Here is a 20,444-nt window from a genome sequence, read left to right as displayed (position 1 = left end):
TGTCTTTATTATTGTCATTGTTTTCGATATTACTATTATCACTATCATTGAAAGCAGCTACAGTAGTATAAGTACTACCGGCATTATCTTTGTTAGTTCATAGTCGCGATAGCTTACTCAGACTATCACTTCAGACACGTAGATAATTTTTATACTCGTTGTCTTATTAAATTTTTTGTTTCTAAAATAATTTAGATGAATCTCTAGTCCTATGTGAAAGAGGGTCTCATGGCCCTAATAAAATTCGATTAAATAAATAAATAAGTAAATAAATGTCGTATAACGAGCTACAGTAAAATCTTATGTAAGAATAAACCTCGCTAACAGTCAATAGTTGCTGGTTCCACCGTCTCTGAGGTGTCGTCAGATACTTCGTTTTCTTGGCGATGTACCATAGCGCACAGCGACTGAAGTGACGTTTACTTACTATCGATCTTAAATAGTGATACAAGGATGTATATGATGGTTATCACTGAATTACATGGTTACCTTCACGGAACTGCTCTATACACATATTTCGAGACGCGGGATTAGCCGAGCGGTCTCTGGCGCTGAAGTAATGGACTGTGTGGATGGTCCCGGCGGACGTTCGAGTCCTCCGTCGGGCATGGGTATGTGTGTTTGTTCTTAGGATAATTTATGTTAAGTAGTGTGTAAGCTTAAGGACAGATTACCTAATCAGTTAAGTCCGATTACATTTCACAATTATTTCAACATTTGAACACATATTTCTAGTAAACACATATATTTCTTTAAAGATAGTGGTTCCATTATAGCGCTAACTCCTTCCCGGCTGGGTCGGAGATTTCTCTGCTTGGGGACTGAGTGTTGTGTTGTCCCACTCACCATCATTTCATCCCCATCGACGCGCAAGTCGCCGAAGTGGCGTGAAATCGAAAGACGTGTACCAGGCGAGCGATCTACCTGACGGGAGGCCCTCGTCACAAGACATTTTTTTTTATTTGTATTAGGCTGGTGCATAAGTCCGTATCGTTCTTCGATGAGTTTAGTAACCACAAGAGATTCACTATTAGCAACAGTCTGCCAGCCGTGGAGTAACTTTTCGATTACACGAGTGTAGAAATCACGTGGTTTTTCAGACGAAGAATTCATCGAGCAATGCTGGGAGCGCGTTCTCATCCGGAAAGGAAGTTCCTTGAAGGTTGTTCCTACAGAGAGCGGAAAAGTTGAAAATTTGAGGACGTGAGATCAGGTGAATAAGGTTGAAGCGCAATAACCTCCCAACCAAAGTCATGAATAGTGTTTTTTGGCAGTCTAGGATAGTGTGGGCGGACGTCATCGTGGAGTAGTGTCACTCCGAGTAATCTTCAAGGTCGTTATTATAGGATTGCGTCTGCAAGGCGTCTCAGTTGTTGACAGTAAATATCGGCAGTGACGGTTACACCTCGGGTTCGCAATTTTTAATGCACCGCACCGTCGCCGTTCCACCAGAAGCACAACTTAATCTTCTGCCGATTAGCGTACGTGAAGTTGCAGCTTCTTTGGGGCTTGACTTTTCCTTTCTTTTCCTTATGGTAGCATAAAGACAACATTTTCCGTCGCCAGTAAAAACGCATGATAGGAATGGTTGGTGTGGTTCAAGAGCCAATTGATGACGAGCAAGCAGAGATGTGCGTGTCCAATGGCATTACCCCATACAGGGCGCAGATTTTTTGGCTAGCACTGCTGCTGCTAGCCGTTTCTTTTACACGAACAGAGGAGTATGGCGATAATATTCCGAATTCTCCTCTTCGCACTCCATTTTCTAGGATCCACATCTCCACTCATTATCTCAAACTGATAGTATGTAAACTCAAATAGCAACAGTTAACTACAAATAAAGAATTACGACCGACAAGTAAACAAATAGCAACCAGAATACCACCATACTTATTTACTTACTTACTTACTGCGTTGGCCACACAAACCGCAGTCGGTCTTTGGCCTCACCAATGAGCCTCGTCCAGCGTCCTCGGTCACCGTATTCTTCTTCAGACAGCCCCAGCGTACTCACATCCTCTCTGACCTGATCAGTGCATCGGAGTCGTGGTCTTCCCTGTGGTCTTTTGCCTCAAATGTCTTCCTCCTCTACCTGCCTGATGATCATCCCTTCTCGACGCATTACGTGTCCATACCACTTCAGTCTTCTTACTTTGTCCACTGCCACGATGTCCATCGACTTGTATAGCTCCTGGGATTTGTAGTTCTTTCTTTTCCTCCATTCATTTCCTTCATTCACTGGTCCAAAAATCTGTCTGAGGATGGCGTTCTCAAACGTCAGAATTTTTCTCTCCATCTTTTGCGTGATGGTCCAGGTCTCTGCTCCACATAAGACTAAAGGTTGTATTATTGTCTTATAAATATTGGTCTTTGAAAATTTCGATAGAAGCCGGGACTTTAATATCTTTACCAGAGCATATCTTTACCTGTTTCCTGCTTGTATTCCGTGCGGTAATATCCTGGTCTATCTCGTTCCTTTCATTGAGTATAGAACCAAGATATTTAAAGTTTTTATCCTTTCTAAGACTTTGTCCCCCACTTTCGGGGATCTGTCATCATTTTCTCTGCTAACTACCATTCAAAACAAAAATGCTACAAACTTATGCACCTAGAATCGTATCCCCGGAATCCTATCCTAGTTTTTTTTCCTACTTATGGCGTATAAAATATTTCATATCCGTTCCTAAGGATTCTAGAGTGTGGCAACGTGCATGGGATTTGTGAATGTAAAAAAGGTTTTTTATTCTGTTTCGTTTTGCAACACTAAATATTAATAAATTTCTAGAAATGAATTTTTACATATGGTGCAGTTATTATAAGAATCAAGTAAGTAATAATGATATGCCACAGAAGCTATCTTCAGGGATTGTCTTAGCTGTTTTGGCGACTGTAACCTCAAGCGTAGAGTGAAGGTCGCGCGCTGGCGCTGGATAGGTGCCGTCGTGCATTGATGCGAGGCCCTGCACTGTAGAGTAAAGCCTTCTCGCTAGCGCTGTATAGATGTGGTCGTGCGTTGATGCGTGCCGGCCCACTGCCCTCAGACGTTGTGGCCTCTGTATCTGAAGACGACTCCGTAGATGCTGTTGCTGATTCCGATGTTGTGGTTGCCGTTGGTGTCTATTGCATAGCAAATGTTAGTTGCCATTCTAATATATAGTGGCAGATGCAGTCAGTGAAACAATAGTATTTTATAAGGAACATTATTATACTATTCATTTACAATGTATGTAGGAAAAGCTTACCTGGTAGTTACTGCATCGCCAACAAACAAAGGCATAGTATCTGATGAGATCACCTACCAAACAGAACGAAAATATTTTATTGGTGTGGCCTAGGATCTGTAAACACATAAGCAAATATTTTAATAGCTCTCCACTGAAAAACATCCTTTTCCCCTAATGTATTGTACCACCGAATACAACGATAGTGTCTGTAATGTGTGATGACAATTGGTTTTTCACGTTAAAGTATGAATACATATAGGGCGTTCTACGAATGAATGCTGCTAATCACTTTGCTAGGTGTTGGCAGGCTATCATCGTGGAAGACGAAATCCAATAAAACATCAATCATTGGAATAATTTTCAAGCTTGTCGTCAAATGTTGCGACACAGACACACGTTTATGATAGTCATGGCCACGTTAGAAGACTGAATAACTAGTACATGCATCCCACGTTGTAGTGTTCGTTTACTTATTGAAATATATGAACATTACCGTGTACTTATCTTTCTATCGTCAGTCTTTCGACTCGTTCTTTTGAGTCTGTCTCTCCTTATTTTATCTTGTATAAAGGTTTAATACCAGTGTACCTACCTTGCTCATCTTCCAGAATCCGATTTTACATATTCCAAACTTTGTCTCTCTCTGCTATTTTTTGCCCTGTACAAGCCCCTTTGGTGCCAATTTAACTAGTCATGGATGAAATAGATTATATCTGAAAAAATCAGTTCATTCCTCAGGTAACTTCCGAAGCCCTCTTTATCACTTATTATTTTCAGTATTTCTTCAGCTTGTACTATGTCTCTCCACTATATTACTAACTATCGCTGATAACATGAGATTTCAAATGTTTCAGGTTTCTTCGACTCCAGGCTCCCTGTGAACCCGTGTTTGAGCTACAATTAAGTGCTGTGCTACATATATGTGTTTTCAGGAATTTCTTCTTCTCTCCCAAATCAGTTTTTAATTCAACGCAGATATGTTATTGAAGAAAGCTTTCTCAGTTTGGGCTAATGTTCATTTAATGTAGTAGTTACTTTGGCTGCCCTTTGCTACCTTACAGTGCTATTACAAATGATTGAAGCGATTTCATAAATTCACTGTAGCTCCATTCATTGACATATGGTCACGACATACTACAGATACGTAGAAAAACTCATAAAGTTTTGTTCGGCTGAAGCCGCACTTCGGGTTTCTGCCGCCAGAGCGATCGAGAGCGCAGTGAGACAAAATGGCGACAGGAGCCGAGAAAGCGTATGTCGTGCTTGAAATGCACTCACATCAGTCAGTCATAACAGTGCAACGACACTTCAGGACGAAGTTCAACAAAGATCCACCAACTGCTAACTCCATTCGGCGATGGTATGCGCAGTTTAAAGCTTCTGGATGCCTCTGTAAGGGGAAATCAACGGGTCGGCCTACAGTGAGCGAAGAAACGGTTGAACGCGTACGGGCAAGTTTCACGCGTAGCCCGCAGAAGTCGACGAATAAAGCAAGCAGGGAGCTAAACGTACCACAGCCGACGGTTTGGAAAATCTTACGGAAAAGGCTAAAGCAGAAGCCTTACTGTTTACAATTGCTACAAGCCCTGACACCCGATGACAAAGTCAATCGATTTGAATTTTCGGCGCGGTTGCAACAGCTCATGGAAGAGGATGCGTTCAGTGCGAAACTTGTTTTCAGTGATGAAGCAACATTTTTTCTTAATTGTGAAGTGAACAGACACAATGTGCGAATCTGGGCGGTAGAGAATCCTCAAGCATTCGTGCAGCAAATTCGAAATTCACCAAAAGTTAACGTGTTTTGTGCAATCTCACGGTCTAAAGTATACGGCCCCTTTTTCTGCTGCGAAAAAAACGTTACAGGACACGTGTATCTGGACATGCTGGAAAATTGGCTCATGCCACAACTGAAGACCGACAGCACCGACTTCATCTTTCAACAGGATGGTGCTCCACCGCACTTCCATCATGATGTTCGGCATTTCTTAAACAGGAGATTGGAAAACCGATGGATCGGTCGTGGTGGAGATCATGATCAGCAAATTCATGTCATGGCCTCCACGCTCTCCCGACTTAACCCCATGCAATTTCTTTCTGTGGGGTTATGTGAAAGATTCAGTGTTTAAACCTCCTCTACCAAGAAACGTGCCAGAACTGCGAGCTCGCATCAACGATGCTTTCGAACTCATTGATGGGGACATGCTGCGCTGAGTGTGGGAGGAACTTGATTATCGGCTTGATGTCTACCGAATCACTAAAGGGGCACATATCGAACATATGTGAATGCCTAAAAAAACTATTTGAGTTTTTGTATGTATGTGCAAAGCATTGGGAAAATATCTCAAAAAATAAAGTTATTGTAGAGCTGTGAAATCGCTTCTATCATTTGTAATAACCCTGTACTTCCTACACGGGAGCTTTCTAGCACTTATGCACCACTATGTTATTCCTAATTTGATGTGAAAGGAATAGTTATTCTCCATTCAACCATCGTTCATCAGATTCACTTTTGTTTTGTTTATCCCTAAACCCTCTTGCTGACTAAGTGTGCACCCATATCATGTTAGCAGGACCTTTGAGTCTTTCTTCTCTTTAGCCAGAAGGGCTACAACACTAGCGGAAAGTAATATTGGTATCTTTTCGGCTTGAAAGTATATTACTTCTCCTATAGATTCTTTCAGGTCCTTTATGGTTTTTCCCACGTACTAGTTAACAATAGCGGTGATAAACTACAACACTGCCTCAGACCCTTCTTAACACAAACATGTCTACTCCAGGTTCTTCCTTTTAGATGTAGGAGATTATTCGTTTGTCTCCTTTCAGCAGCATTAATATTCTGCTTAATTAATATGTCAGGTAGTTAGCCTACATTCTAAGGATTGTAAATTTACTTTATGCTGTTCACTATACACTGGTGAATTATATTACTTAAAAAGTAACTGCTTAATTCTTATACAATATTTAGTCGTTAACAGTCTGCTTTATATCTACATATATTTGCAGTACAGCAATACCTTTATGTTGTCGTACTGTTCAACTTCTGACACAAAATCCAGCTTCTGAAAGGTGAATGTAATTGAAATGATTTTGATACCCACACTCCATCACAGTAGAGGCAGGAGATAAATACAACTGTATTGAGTGAGTTTGGGTGAGTGTGTGTGTGTGTGTGTGTGTGTGTGTGTGTGGAGTTTTATGCTAGTGTGGGGAGGGAAGCCGTTTCGATGTTTATCATTAACTTCCTAGAAGTGTTGTGTGAAGCAACGACTTCCACGACCCGTTATTCGTGTGAAAGTGACCGACCAAAATGTAACTAAGAGACTTCATGAAAAAATTTCAAACTACATTGCTATAGACTATTGCTATAATGATCAAGCACTTTTCAGTAAATACAGTCCTAATATACAAACCTATGGAAAAATCAGGACGACGTATCTGATTTGATAGCTCCGAGCATCGATCAGGACAGGACACCTGTGCTGAGCAAACGCCTGCAAAAAGAAAAAGAATGCAACATATTTCTTACAATATGAGGAGATCAGGGAGATACAATTTACTGTATACCACAGTAATGAGTCCTTGTCGTTAAGAGAAAAAAATAAAGCAAAAAGGAAATCTTGCGGCTCTCAGAATGTTTCATTGTGATAAATCGTTATGGTTTCAGTGCTCTCTAGATCATCCTAGTCATATTCCGTGCAGTTCCTACTAATACGTATGGTACTATTAGATTGCAGTGACTACACCGATATTAACAGTATAGTGATAAGAGAGTGATTTAAGATAAACTAATGTACGCATTCATGTTTTCGCAGCACAACGTATGATACATTAAATCTGGGGCGTGCAGACAAATAAAATGTATTTCTTGTCCTGATATTTCGATCGTATACCTTTCGGCCACTTTCAGAGTGAGCCAACAGAAACGCTAGCTTTTGCTGTGCTGTCAGACTTCAGTACATTTACTGTAGAATGAATTACCTCATACAGATAGTGTCCGAAACACTAACAGATACTCCAGATGAGATTTACTTTAATTTCAGATACTACAGATGATCGTTGGTAGCTTGATTAGTGATAGTTACATTGGCAGAAGACAGTTGCTGAATACTGTAATTGCTGTAAGGTAACACATTGTCGTGCCCTACAGACAAGATTAACACATGCAGAAGCCTTACCTTCAGACAACAATTATAATCTACTTTCTACTGAAATACCTTGTTTTCCAAGATTTCTGCTAAGTTTGCACTTCCATGTACTGCATACTTCCCACCTAGACGAAATGTCAAGTTGTATTGTGTCGCCGACAGTAATTAATTTTAAATGAAGCGAAAGAACAAGAAAACACTGACCCAAGTATACACGTATCTGCCACCAGAATGTAAAATTGAAGATACTGTAAGAAATTTGGATTAAAGACCTGCATTTCTCATAAAAACTGTAGAGCTGTAGGTGATGCACTTGTGCAGATGACTCTAACGTCGAGACTTAACAGGGGAGATCGGGCAACACTGTCATAAGTGGCACGATGGCCAACTGGTATTATATGGTTAGGTTGCGCCACCGGCCAAGGACGTTACTAGCATTAATACAGTGGCCTTTAAACAAATACGTTAGAGTACTTAAACTGTCGTGTGAGGGTGGGCAATGATTTTATGTTTTCCTTTTAGTAAAAGTAAATTTTGCTTATTGAAGATATTTTGTTGTATGCCTGAGGACAACACTCTTGTTAAACAAGTAAGTACGACGATATTAGTCTATAGTTCAAGGATTACAGCGATAGGTGTTCAAAACGTTTTCATAAACGAACTAAAATAATTCGAATATGGCAACGGGGCACAATCGCCCACTTAAATAGTGGGGCAACATCGGTCCACATGGCCAACCTTCCTCGCTGTCTTTATGTAAGAAGTACTTTTATTTGATAGATACATTCGTTATTTGAGTCTAAGTCATATCTAATGAAATTTTGTACGAGAGTCAATTATAGGTTGCGTTGATTTTTAATCAGTAACGTGTTTAAGATTTTAAATTTTATTTATATTTTACTTTTTGATTTTCATAGATGCCTTCTTTCATAACAACCTAACGCTGATGGGTGTGGCTGAATTGCTGAAGTTGGTCCTTCAATTGCTCAGGAACACAATGGTAGCGCTATGCTGTCAAAACAACGCCTCTTAAGCTCAACGTCACTTCAGCTGACGAACCGCATTACCCAACGCCTGAAGAAATCCAGTCATTTGAGAAATGACAAACAAGGAAAAACCAGAAAACTAACCGCAAAGTCCAGTGAAAGATGCGTTACAATGGGAAAAACAAGCCTCCACGGAGAGAAAAGAAACCACTGTAAAGGGAAATACTGCTGTTCTGCTCAAAAACCTATTACCTAAAAAGTGCCAATTGTCAAGCTAAATTACATGATTAAACTCCTCAGATAAAAACAGTAAGGAAGCAGGCATTCCTAAGAAGGTTCTTCAAGATGAAGAAGATGAAGATGAGGATGTCCTGTGCCTCGGTTGCCTTAAACCATTCTGTCACAGCAATTCAGTTGATGAAAGGACTCACAAGGGGAAGGCCTCAGACACGGCCAACCGATTCGGCTCATATTTGGGAGGTCGCTTGTGTACAACCTAAAAGGAAGGACTCTAAGATATTTTGGGTCAACACCCCCGGAATTTTGAGAAAATCACCCCTAAATGTTATGACGAACAAGCCATTCAAAATTGGAGGGATCGATAGATAATTGTAAAAAGAGCATTTTTCATCATCAGGTATGGGGTTCGCAAATGCCAACTTTTCCCAAAAGCGAGGAAAGAAACCTTTACAACTGCCTCTTCTGTAGCGACATGGTAAACGCTTTTCGCCGACAGCGCCGATAGCGCTACGGCCAAGGTAACTGACTGGGAATCGGAAAACTCGGGTTCCAACCTCGAAGAATATGACCGGATTTTATTATTTTCGTCTGTATTTTTCCATATCTCAATTGATGGGGATAGGAGGGTTAATAAGGTAAGTAACTCAATAAGGAATGATAATAACAAGGTAGGCAAACTAAATTCCTTGCCAGCACGGTAGCTCAGCGTGTTCGGTCAGAGGGTTAGCTGCCCCCTGTAATAAACAAACTGAGTTAGTCGATCAACAACGAACTTAAATGGATGTCTTACGACGTCCGCCCCGAGCAGATACAACGAACGAAAGCGATCAAAATGAGAAAAAAAAGGTAACTGGCTGAGAATCGGAAAACCCGTGGTTGAATCTCGAAGGATCTTAGCGGATGTTATTCTTTTCGTTTGTATTTCTCCATATCTCAATTCCTGGGGATAAGAGGTTTGATAAGGTAAGTAACTCAATAAGGAATGATAATAATAAGGTAGGCAAACTAATTTCCCAAACGCCGTGGGTTAATAAAGTATTAAACTTTTAAGCCTTGTCACATGAAAACAGCTCCGGGTAAGAGTGCTGCAAATTCCTCACGAAGGATCACAGATAGCCAACCGCGCGACGCTTGTTGACAGCGAGGCACGGGACAGAATGCACGCGGCGAGAGTTATGTTGTCGCGGTTGCCTCTTCGTCATATCATAGTTGTGAACCTGGAAGAGTGAAGGTGTCCTGCACGAGCCTTATAGAAGTCAATCGGGAAGAGTTGTTTTCCGTCATTAGGCTGCCGCGAACCTCGCGGAAAATGTAGTGATTTTTCCATCGTTAATGCACCGAATGAATTATGTTTTGTGAATGAATGCATAAGTAACATATGACGAGTATTGTATGTAGTTTGTAGTAATTAGCTCGTCTGTTTATGCCGTAGTAATCAGTTATTGTTTGTTGTGTCATATCTTTCAGGTGCATAATCTGAATAATGGAGGATGTACACCCTTCGACTAGCGCTGTAATATATAGTTGGGAGCCTGTCACAGACGATGGCAAGCGGGAAGTTACCGACGCTGTGGTTTGGTTTGTAAAAGTGTTGCAAGACAGATACAATATCAATGCACTACAGGAAGCAGGCAGTTCTGTTTCTCGGCGTTCCAGATTGATAGGAGCGGCTATCGTCAAGCGATCTTTGGAGATGACGAACGAAACGACTTTTGGTGATAGTGAAGTACTATACCATGAAGACGAAGCAGAAGGTGATTCAGTGGAAGATATCCCAACTAGTGAATCCCAAATGGTCATAACACTTTGGAAATCTCCACGTCACTGGGAATATGTGCTTCATCTGTTCCCGATGAGTATTACGAACTGGTTACTAAACGATTGAACTACGGTGCTACACCCCTTGAAGTAAAAGTAAAGGCGCTAGCGGTAGCCAGGAATCATCCAAATTGGAACTTACAAACACTGCAAAAGAGTGAAGCAACAACAGCCTTGAAAAGGAAGAAGGACTTTAAATTGTGGGAAAGTGATATCATTAAATGAGGGACAAGATACGGCAAATAACAGGCGATAAATAAGTGGACATACGACCAATTTGTCAAATTTCGTGTTCGTAACGAGAATGTAACAACGAGGATACTTCAGGAGTGGGCTGCAGGTGCAGTGCTTCAATATACGGCCAACAAGGATTTTACGTCAGCTGCATCATTATCTTGGGCAAAAAATTTTAAATCGGAGTATAGATCTCGTCAACGGCACGTCATTAAGTACGTCTCTCATAAGGAGGTACAACATATAGAAGATACACAGAAAGTGGCGGCTCTTTTCTGAACGAAAACGGCGTCACTTATAACCGGTTTTAATCGTGATTACGTGAACAACACCAATGAAACAGGATGCGAGTGTCGGGTGAACATTCAACGCACGTTATCACATAATGGAGAAAAACGAACTCTTGTCGCACTTGATAGTAAAAACAAACTAACACATTCGTACACGGCGCAATATGCCATCACAGCCTCTGGAAAACTGTTGCCTAAGGTTTTCCTGTGTTTACAAGAAACGAATGTTACATTTGGTCCTCGTGTTATAGAAGAGGTCAATCGTTTAACCGACTCGTTGAAAAATGTTTACATACGTTTCTCATAACGAGTTTTGTCTAATATTGGATTCCTGGAATGGATAAATTAATACTACAATATATGACACAATGTATATAGATGGCGAGGGTCAGCCGACGTGCACACTAAAAGTAATACCGCCAAACTGCACACCTTTGTGCCAGCCGTGTGATGTTTATTTCTATCGCCAGGTTTTTTAACAGCCAGTAACCATTTTTTCATTTTGTTCGATATAGTTCGTTGCGTTTGGTCTGGGCGGATATCACAATACATCCGTTCAAAGTTGATCGTTGATTACTTGACTGAGTTTCTTTATTTTCCTTTTTTTTTTTTAATTAAAGAGACACGCAGCCCTCTGACCGAACACGCTGAGCTACCGTGCCGGCAAAACGTTGGCCGTTGTGCTATCGGCAAAATGCGTCTACCGTATGGGTATAGAGGCGGCAGTTGTAAAAGTTTCTTACCTCGATTTCTGGAGAAGTATGCGTTTTTGACTGATGTGTTGGTAAATGTTCCAACACCTTGTAGATAGAGGCGGCCTAAATGGACGCTATCTAACGCAGACGGGCGTGAATTCTGGAACAGGATAAGGAGTGAATGCTAATAAAAAAAGTATGCAGCTCCTCGAATACTTAACTTTATATCGTCCTTGTGGTACATCGCTCTTGATAATACAGATAAGACTATCTTCAGATACGGCTAATGGCGCCTTGATAGGTAGTAGCCATGGCCTTAGCTGAAGGCTATTCTTACTGTCTCTCGGCAAATGAGAGAAAGGCTTCGTCAGTGTAGTCACTAGCAAAGTCGTCGTACAACTGGGGCGAGTGCTATATCGTATCTCGAGACCTGTCTTGTGGTGACGCTCGGTCTGCGATCACACAGTGGCGACACGCGGGTCCGACATGTACTAAATGGACCGCGGCCGATTTAAGCTACCCTCTAGCAAGTGTGGTGTCTGGCGGTGACACCACATTGACCCCATACCCGATGATGAAAAATGCTCTATTTACAATTATCTGTCGATCCCTCAAATTTTGAGTGCATTGCTTGCCATAACCTTTAGGGGTGATTTTTCCAAAAACGTGGGGATGTTCACCCAAAATATCTTAGATTCCTTCGTTTTAAGTTGTATATAAATGACATGCCAAATTTGAGCCGAATCGGTTGGTCGTGTCTGAGGCCTTCCCTTGTCAGTGGCCAAGTTACGAGCGGTGGGCACACCCATTTAAAATGACACGAAAGAACTTTTTCCTTTTTAAGAACGTGAAGATCCTATCAGTCATTCAGACAAACACTGATAAAAGTTCAGCACATACTACTCTGTCAAGCTGTTATTATAACAATGATAATACAATTTATGGTTTCAGTTTTTGCGAAAAACTGTAATAATTCTTATTAAAATCGAGTCTTAGTATTAAAGTCGACATATGTTCAGTTAGATAACTAATTAAGTGATAAAGTTACGTGCGTCAACTTGCCCCAACTACTGGGCCATTTTATTCCATTGATGGCGTAATTTGGCTTAGGTGGTATTACTGTACTAAATATTGTTTATGTGAATAGACAATCAGGGAGACACCACAAATGATTAGCTGCAAAGCTGCTGAAACAATGTACCAAAGTTTCCACATACAAATAGCAATGGAAACATTTCAAATGCAGATCGAAAAAAAAATCAAGAGAAAAAGGGCCAATCTGTCCCGTTCTCCATTACCAAATACTTCTGTTGTTCACGAACTGTTCCTCACTTAACAATATTTTGTTCTTACCTACAAGTATCTATGTTTTCTTTTTAATTTATACTTGTATTAGCTAGTCCATCACACTCAACCAGTACGCAGAGGAAAGTAAATGTCTGTGACAGCCGAGTATTCGCCTATACCTTTGGAAAAGGTGACTTACCTAGACACACAGCGACAACAAGTACGGAAAGGAGTGTTTTCTCCATGGCGGAAGACTGAAAGTAATCGTGGACTTCTTCCTTTATATATCATTCTTCACCAGTAATTTTGGACGCGGAAGAGCATGCGTAAAACCGAGAAGGTCACCGTGATAAAAGACTACTTTCGGCAAGTTGATCACCTTCCTTCTTGTTGCGTATTTTGGTGATAATTAGACAGTGTACATTTTTGTGATAGTCGTTATCTACTTCTTCTAGTAAGCTATGTGGTATTGGGGAGAAGCCTTATAAGGAAGACGATGATAACATTTAAAATATGTATCTTTCCAAAAGTTGTTTCGTGTCATTTGTCTTCCTGTTTGACTACGGTAAAGAAGACTACCGAAGGAACCTGCGTGCATGAAACAGTATCCACTCGTATTGCAAGTTATGAGTGATTAAAAGTCACCAATAATCAACATCTGACATTGACGTGTTTGGCTATTTCCGTTCTTAGATACAATATTCGTGACTATATTTTAGGCAAGTTGTTCCAGGTATTTGCAGACAAGGTGCCATCTGCAACAAACAGAAGGGATCGCTGTAGAAACAGCGAAGTTCGGACGATTGTAATTGTTTCGACGAGCAGTAGATGATCCAAAACCTTCGTGTGCGGGGAATAGGACTGAAGATGGCATAAATCAAGCTGTTTCGACTTCCATTCATCATGAGCAGTTACCTGACATAGACCTTACACTCCCGGCTTTAGACATGTTTATCGTAAGCGATGCATTCCGCAGCCATTGAGAATGTTCGATGCTTAAGACAACTAAATCCGAAGGTAGCTACGTGTGTTCACAAGAGTTCGTCGTTCACTGAAAGGAGAGCAAAAGTCTTTTCTTGTTCTATTAGAACAGAATATCCGATTCTCAACATGTACTTAGATCTCCGTATATGTTCGTAGAACCTTTCTTTCTATTAGAACAATAGGTCCTATAACCATATGAAGAACGGAAATGGGAAACGTTCTAAGTGTCATTAAAAGAGAAACGCGAATCCATTGCTGTTGTGATCTCGGTGCTCTGCTGCATTTTCTTCAACCTGATTTAGGTGCAAGACTATGGAGAATATGCCTTCGTAAACGTGCTTAGCTGTACCTCCCTCTAGAATTCCAGTGCTGTTAGTTGGAACAGTTCTACTAGTTACAAAACGAATGTACATTTCTGAACATATATTATCACAGATAAAAAATAGTGCCCCAGTATTACTGGTACTTGGAACAAAAACTTTCTTCCCACTATTTCATAGAGAAGTGACATTTGTGAGGCTGTGTATAAAATATTATTCGAATTTTGAAAAGATGAAACAAGCGACCAATCCCTGTCAATAATGCTATTTATTTCCACAAATAGCACCGTTACCGGTTTCAAACCTAAAGATTCATATTCAGACGGCTGTTCATTTTTATATTACATTTGTTTCTTTTTTACATTAATCGTGGGAGTAAAGCAAGAACCAACAAATGTAAAGAACAACAAATGTGCAACAAACGGAAACGTGCGGCTGAAGACGAACGTGTCGGCTGGAAATCATTATGTTCAACATTTTTGTAAACAAATAATAGTACTATCAGTGACTTGTTGCTGTTTTTAGCAGAATCAACTTGTAAAACTTTTTTTATTGGTAACTGGACTCAGTCAGTTTCCTAGTATGATGGTAGAACGTTCTTAATTAACAGTTTATTTTCTAGCTTGTCTCGCTTTTTTTCACTGATGTGGTGAGTAGCAAAATGCTGTTGTATTAGAACACACTCCCAATTTCTTCGATAAACATCAGTTATGCACAAACAGAGATACATCGTCTTTACGCATCCGAAAACAAGTACTTGTGAAGTAATCGACTATTCTTTCCCTCGATAGCCGCTCTTCTGCTGCTGACACTGAATAAGTGGATCAAGTGACAAGAAACTTATTTAAAATGAGAGCTTTTAAATAAAGTCCCCATCTACACTGGTGTGCGCACATGCGTTTAATTCGTTTATTTTCGGGACTAGATCTCTGAACTCAGGTATTCGAGATCCTCAAAACTACATGTCTGTATCGATTTGTGTTTATTCTCATGAAACATATACTACCAAAAGTAGGACCACTGTGCTTATACACTGACTTCTTTCACACGCCGCTTTACTCTTTAACTTTTAGTATTATCCCGTTTCTTGTACAGAACTGATTACAATGCGCTATTTCTTAATTAAAGAGGTGTTCATATAACTCACTGTAACTCTTCCATTAGTATTTCCTTTGTTAAATTCTGTCACATGGCTTCAATACGTCACTTCTGTCGTCTACCAGATCCGGTAGCTAAACTCGATGTGTACTATGAAATCCGTCATTCACATATGCAAAGACAGGGAGCTGAAGTCTGTGAGACACTTTAACTGATGTTTTCTCCATGTTTATCTACTTCTAGCAATTTTTGCTCTTGTTCGTAACAGATTTTGGTACCGTTTGTGTTATGTGTGACACCAAAAAGTTGTTTATAATGGCAAACAATGTCTTTAATCTTTGTTAACACACTGTCATTTCCAAGCCTTTCATCATGAAAGGCGAAGGACACATTTTTATTGGTGGAGACGCAGCAATATTCCATGCTATCATAAATCTGTTGATACGGATTGTCGAATCATCTTTCCTCGGGAGAATACCTAAATTCATCACCACTTTTGGTTGCACTGATTAAACTCCCGTTATTCTTTGACAATACGCCATAACCCGGTCTTATATACGCTATGATGCACCACCAGCGGAATGCGCTTAACACTCGCTATCCCATTCTGGAACATGTAGAGGCACAACCATTTTCTTTGTGAATTATTTTACATGGACAGATAAAATGCTTTCCTCAACTGTCACATTTTCCTTTATGATAAGAGCGAGAGGTGGGAGAGTCACATATATAAAATTTAAATACTGTTGGCTCTGAATTGAAAACTATGAAATTGTGGAAGGGAATTCATTTAAGAAAGGATTTTTCGAAATTCTAATCTAATCCAAACAGCATTTTAAAGCTGATTCTATGACAACTTAAATTTGGCTACTCAGTTAGAAATAAAGCATACAAAAGTCCTTGTCCTGGGAAATCCAACCCGTATGGGGGTAAAATAAGGAGGGAAACGATTTATGAAAATAATTCATTGTGAATGCATTTTTAAAGCTAAATCCTCAGAACTGGTGCTTTTCCTTCTCGATTAGAGATGAAAGAATTCGTCTCTCACTGTTTCTGGAAACTCAAACTAAGGCGTTGAGATAGGGTCAGAGTGATGCACTGTCTTATCTTCGTCCAGCCCTAATCACTAAAAACAAGAAATTGAAGTTTGGAGAGGGTGTGTATATTTATACTGTAGTCACAGTTTAAGAAGAGATTGTCAGATATCCAACTCCTCAGGGGGTGAAACAAGGGATGAAAAGTTTTTCGAAAGTATGTCGTTATTAAGGGAAATTCGAAGCTAGAACTACGAAAACTGGTTTTGGTTTCTCAGTCAGAAAATAAAAAATTCGTGTTTCAGCATTTTTGGAGATTAAACCACTAAGGAGGTAAAATAGTAAGTGAAAATTTTTCAAAATAAATGATTACAAAATAATAGCTAAAGAATTTTTAAGGCAACATCACTAACAGTTTGTATCTGAAATTAAAACATACACATTTCATTGTTTCTGGAAATTCAACCCTAAGGGAGAGCAATAGTGGATGAAAATTTTTATAAAATATTTCTTTACATTAAAAAACTTCCAAAGCTACATTATGGAAATTAGTTTTTTCACTTGTATGTAAGGAAACATTTTGAAGGGATGAAAGTAACTATATAAATATCTCCACAATGACCCAAATAGTATGATTAACAAAAACTTAGGACACAGCTATCAGAATCAATTGTGGTCAGAAGTACATTTGGAAAAGTCCATGCCTATATGGCCTCAATTACAACGAAAAGCTGACAAGATGGTCCAATTTGTGAACAACACACAAATTCTATTAAATAAAAACAAAGAAACCTCTTCAGGCCTTGCTATGTACACGAACAAAGCAGCAAGTGGTAAGCTAGTACACACACACACACACACACACACACACACACACACATATATATATATATATATATATATATATATATATATATATATATGTGTGTGTGTGTGTGTGTGTGTGTGTGCGTGTGTGTGTACAGTACTTATAATTTTTCCCAAAGCTAATGCTACTAACATATATTTACTGGACCATCGCTTGGAAGTTGTAATGAAACTGGTTATGGTGAGATTCCAAATTGAATATTCAAAACCCAGAAACCCACTACCACATAGCTGTACAAAATTGCTTAAACGTTAACTTATATGAACACATACGAGGTGTGGCTAGAAAAAAACCGGACTAGTACTGGTGAAACAATAAAACGAATGCAATAAGGCTGAAAGTCGCGTGGCCTGTCACGTGACTCTCGCTCCGCCTACTGCTCGAGTTTCATCTGCCTCCTGCACTCAGTCTGCCCGTGGCGTCTGTTTTAAGTAGTTGACGTTTTGTCTGTGCGTCGGAAAATGTTGAGTGTACAGAAAGAACAGCGTGTTAACATCAAATTTTGTTTCAAACTAGGAAAATCTGCAAGTGAAACGTTTGTAATGTTACAACAAGTGTACGGCGATGATTGTTTATCGCGAACACAAGTGTTTGAGTGGTTTAAGCGATTTAAAGATGGCCGCGAAGACACCAGTGATGACACTCGCACTGGCAGACCATTGTCAGCAAAAACTGATGCAAACATTGAAAAAATCGGTAAACTTGTTCGAGAAGATCGCCGTTTAACAATCAGAGCAGTGTCTGAGTTAACAGGAGTTGACAAGGAAAGTGTTAGGCAGATTCTTCATGAAAGTTTCAACATGAACAAAGTGTGTTCAAAAATGATTCCAAAGTGTCTCACAATTGAACAGAAGGAACGCCGAAGAACGATTTGTTCTGACATCCTGGAAAACATTGAAAGTAATCCCACCTTCTTACATAATGTTATTACTTGCGATGAATCGTGGTTTTTTACTTACGATCCCGAAACTAAACGCCAATCGATGCATTGGAAAACTCCTGGTTCTCCACGACAAAAAAAAGCACAAATGTCAAAATCGAAATTCAAGGCAATGATGATTGTTTTTTTGACATCAAAGGGATTGTGCACATTGATTGGGTACCAGAGGGACAAACAGTGAATCAGCATTACTACATTAGCGTCCTGGCTACCCTACGTGAGCGAGTACGGAGAAAACGGAACGATTTGTGGAGAAAAAAGTCATGGATCCTTCACCAAGACAATGCCCCAGCTCACAGTGCGTTGTCAGTGAAGACGTTTTTGGCAAAACACAACATTCCCATCTTAGATCATCCACCCTACTCACCTGATTTGGCCCCCTGTGACTTTTTTCTTTTCCCTAAAGTCAAGTCAGCTTTGAAAGGAGCTAGATTTGGGACTGTTGAAGCAGTAAAAGAAAAAGCGACGGAAGTAATGTATGGACTTACCGAAAATGATCTGCAGCATTGCTATGAACAGTGGAAAATTCGTATGGAGCGGTGTAGAGACCGAGGAGGAGAGTACATTGATGGAGATGACATGAAATTGTAAATCATTGTAAATAAATGTTTTTTCCAGCATCAGTCCGGTTTTTTTCCAGCCGCACCTCGTAGTGTAATTACAATAATGATTATGGACTTCTTATAAGGTTAACAATTATTTGTATTTTATTTACAAAATGTTATCTTTCAAAGATGATTTTGCGCAAGTGGATCGATACATGACAGTATTTTCTTTGCTACATGTTGTCAGAGGCAAATCTTTGTCTTTGAGAAGTCTGCTTTACTGGTCTGAAGTGTGAGGATGGTGTGTTATACTGTTTTTTATTGTGAAGTGAAATGACTGAAACTATAAGCGTTAATCACCATCAGTGAATATATGATTTAATAGAGGGAACCCAGACATCCTTGAGACCAGCATAAAGATTTATACCTAAGAATCGATAATAAACAATCAACTTACAACAAAGACGAGGAATAAAAGATGAGTATTGTTATTAAAATTGGTTATTCAAATTCTACTGTTGTTATCTTTGATTGCAGTTTGTCACTATCTCAGTGTGGCAAGTGCTGTGAAAATGTAACCTGCTGCTCAAATTAGTAACTTACTTCAAAATTAATAAGTCAACTTTTGGCAACTAGAGGGTGGTGATGGACAGAATATGTTGGCATCATCCGGATTGTCTGAAAGTGAAATACGAATACTGTGTTCGATTATTTTTCTTATTGTAGATTGAAAGTACATGAATTGCGAAAATTTTATACAAGTAATCTACGAAGTAAGAATCACTGTGACAAGACAGTAACAATAGCAGCAAAAAGAGTTCGAAAACAAGAAGAAGAAGAAGAAAATTATGAAAAACAAAAAGTGAGGTGAACAATTAACAATGTCAACATCCAAAAACAAAGTTAAGTACTGGATGTATTTTCTTTATTTTTCCCTTTTTCTGGTGAAGTGTTTCTTGGAATAATCATTGACAATGATAGTCATTGAACAGGAGTCTAAGGTAATGGAGGGAAATAAGACACGGGAGCAATGACTGTCATTGAACAGGAGTCTATGGTAACGGATGGAAATAAGACATGGGAAACTTAAGTAGTGTTGTGAAATAAGAACTGGAATACTCCATTGATGAAGCAGTAGTGTGGAAAAAGACACAGAGGATTAATGTACATTTTTAAAAAAGATGGTAATATTGATATAAATACCATGCTGGCATTGCTAATTAAAGTGACTAATCAAAAGCTTAAAGGTAATAAGCAGCAGTTTGTAAAAATTTATGAGCAATTTGAAAATCATGAACAAGGAAGTAATCATCAGTTTAAAGAATTCAGCCATTAAATAGGAGCATTATTTGCTGATATGGGTAAAAATACAGCTAAACTAAAGGATATCAATGAAAAAATTAGGGGTTGGATGGTCGATTAGAGATTGTTGAGCCCAACATGTAAGAAATTGAACTTAAATTTAATACTGAAATCAAAAACGTCAAAGATGAGGTCGCTGAAGTTAGAAAAACAATTTCTTTCGAAAAAGTGCATGACGATATAACTCCTGTGGAAAAAATGTAAATAGTCGAATTTAGATGTGGGTAAGTAATGTTGACACCAAACTGAAATTTTTTGATGGCACAACATATACAGATTTTGAGAAAGAATATTTAGATAAATGTTGATCAGAGACTAAAAAAGATAGAATTAAAAAAATGAACTACTCAGTGGACCTAATTACAGTGAAAGTC

At 39.4% G+C, this 20,444-nt stretch overlaps 1 protein-coding gene and 1 long non-coding RNA gene across 2 annotated transcripts in view; one reads left to right on the top strand and one right to left on the bottom strand.

Moving 5' to 3' along the window:
• The window catches only part of LOC124711724, a 183,778-nt gene that overhangs the window by 143,830 nt on the left and 19,504 nt on the right, over positions 1-20,444 (top strand). The window lies entirely within an intron of this gene.
• LOC124711727 lies at positions 2,718-6,717 on the bottom strand. The gene is made up of 3 exons (XR_007005507.1): positions 6,635-6,717; positions 3,243-3,295; positions 2,718-3,117 (listed from the first exon to the last, which is right to left on the bottom strand). It is a non-coding gene; the product is annotated as an uncharacterized LOC124711727 (long non-coding RNA).

This window comes from Schistocerca piceifrons, chromosome 8, assembly GCF_021461385.2.
Source record: "Schistocerca piceifrons isolate TAMUIC-IGC-003096 chromosome 8, iqSchPice1.1, whole genome shotgun sequence".
NCBI lineage: Eukaryota > Metazoa > Arthropoda > Insecta > Orthoptera > Acrididae > Schistocerca > Schistocerca piceifrons.
The sequence above is the reverse complement of the archived record's forward strand: the minus strand, read 5'-3'. Positions and strand labels throughout refer to the sequence as shown.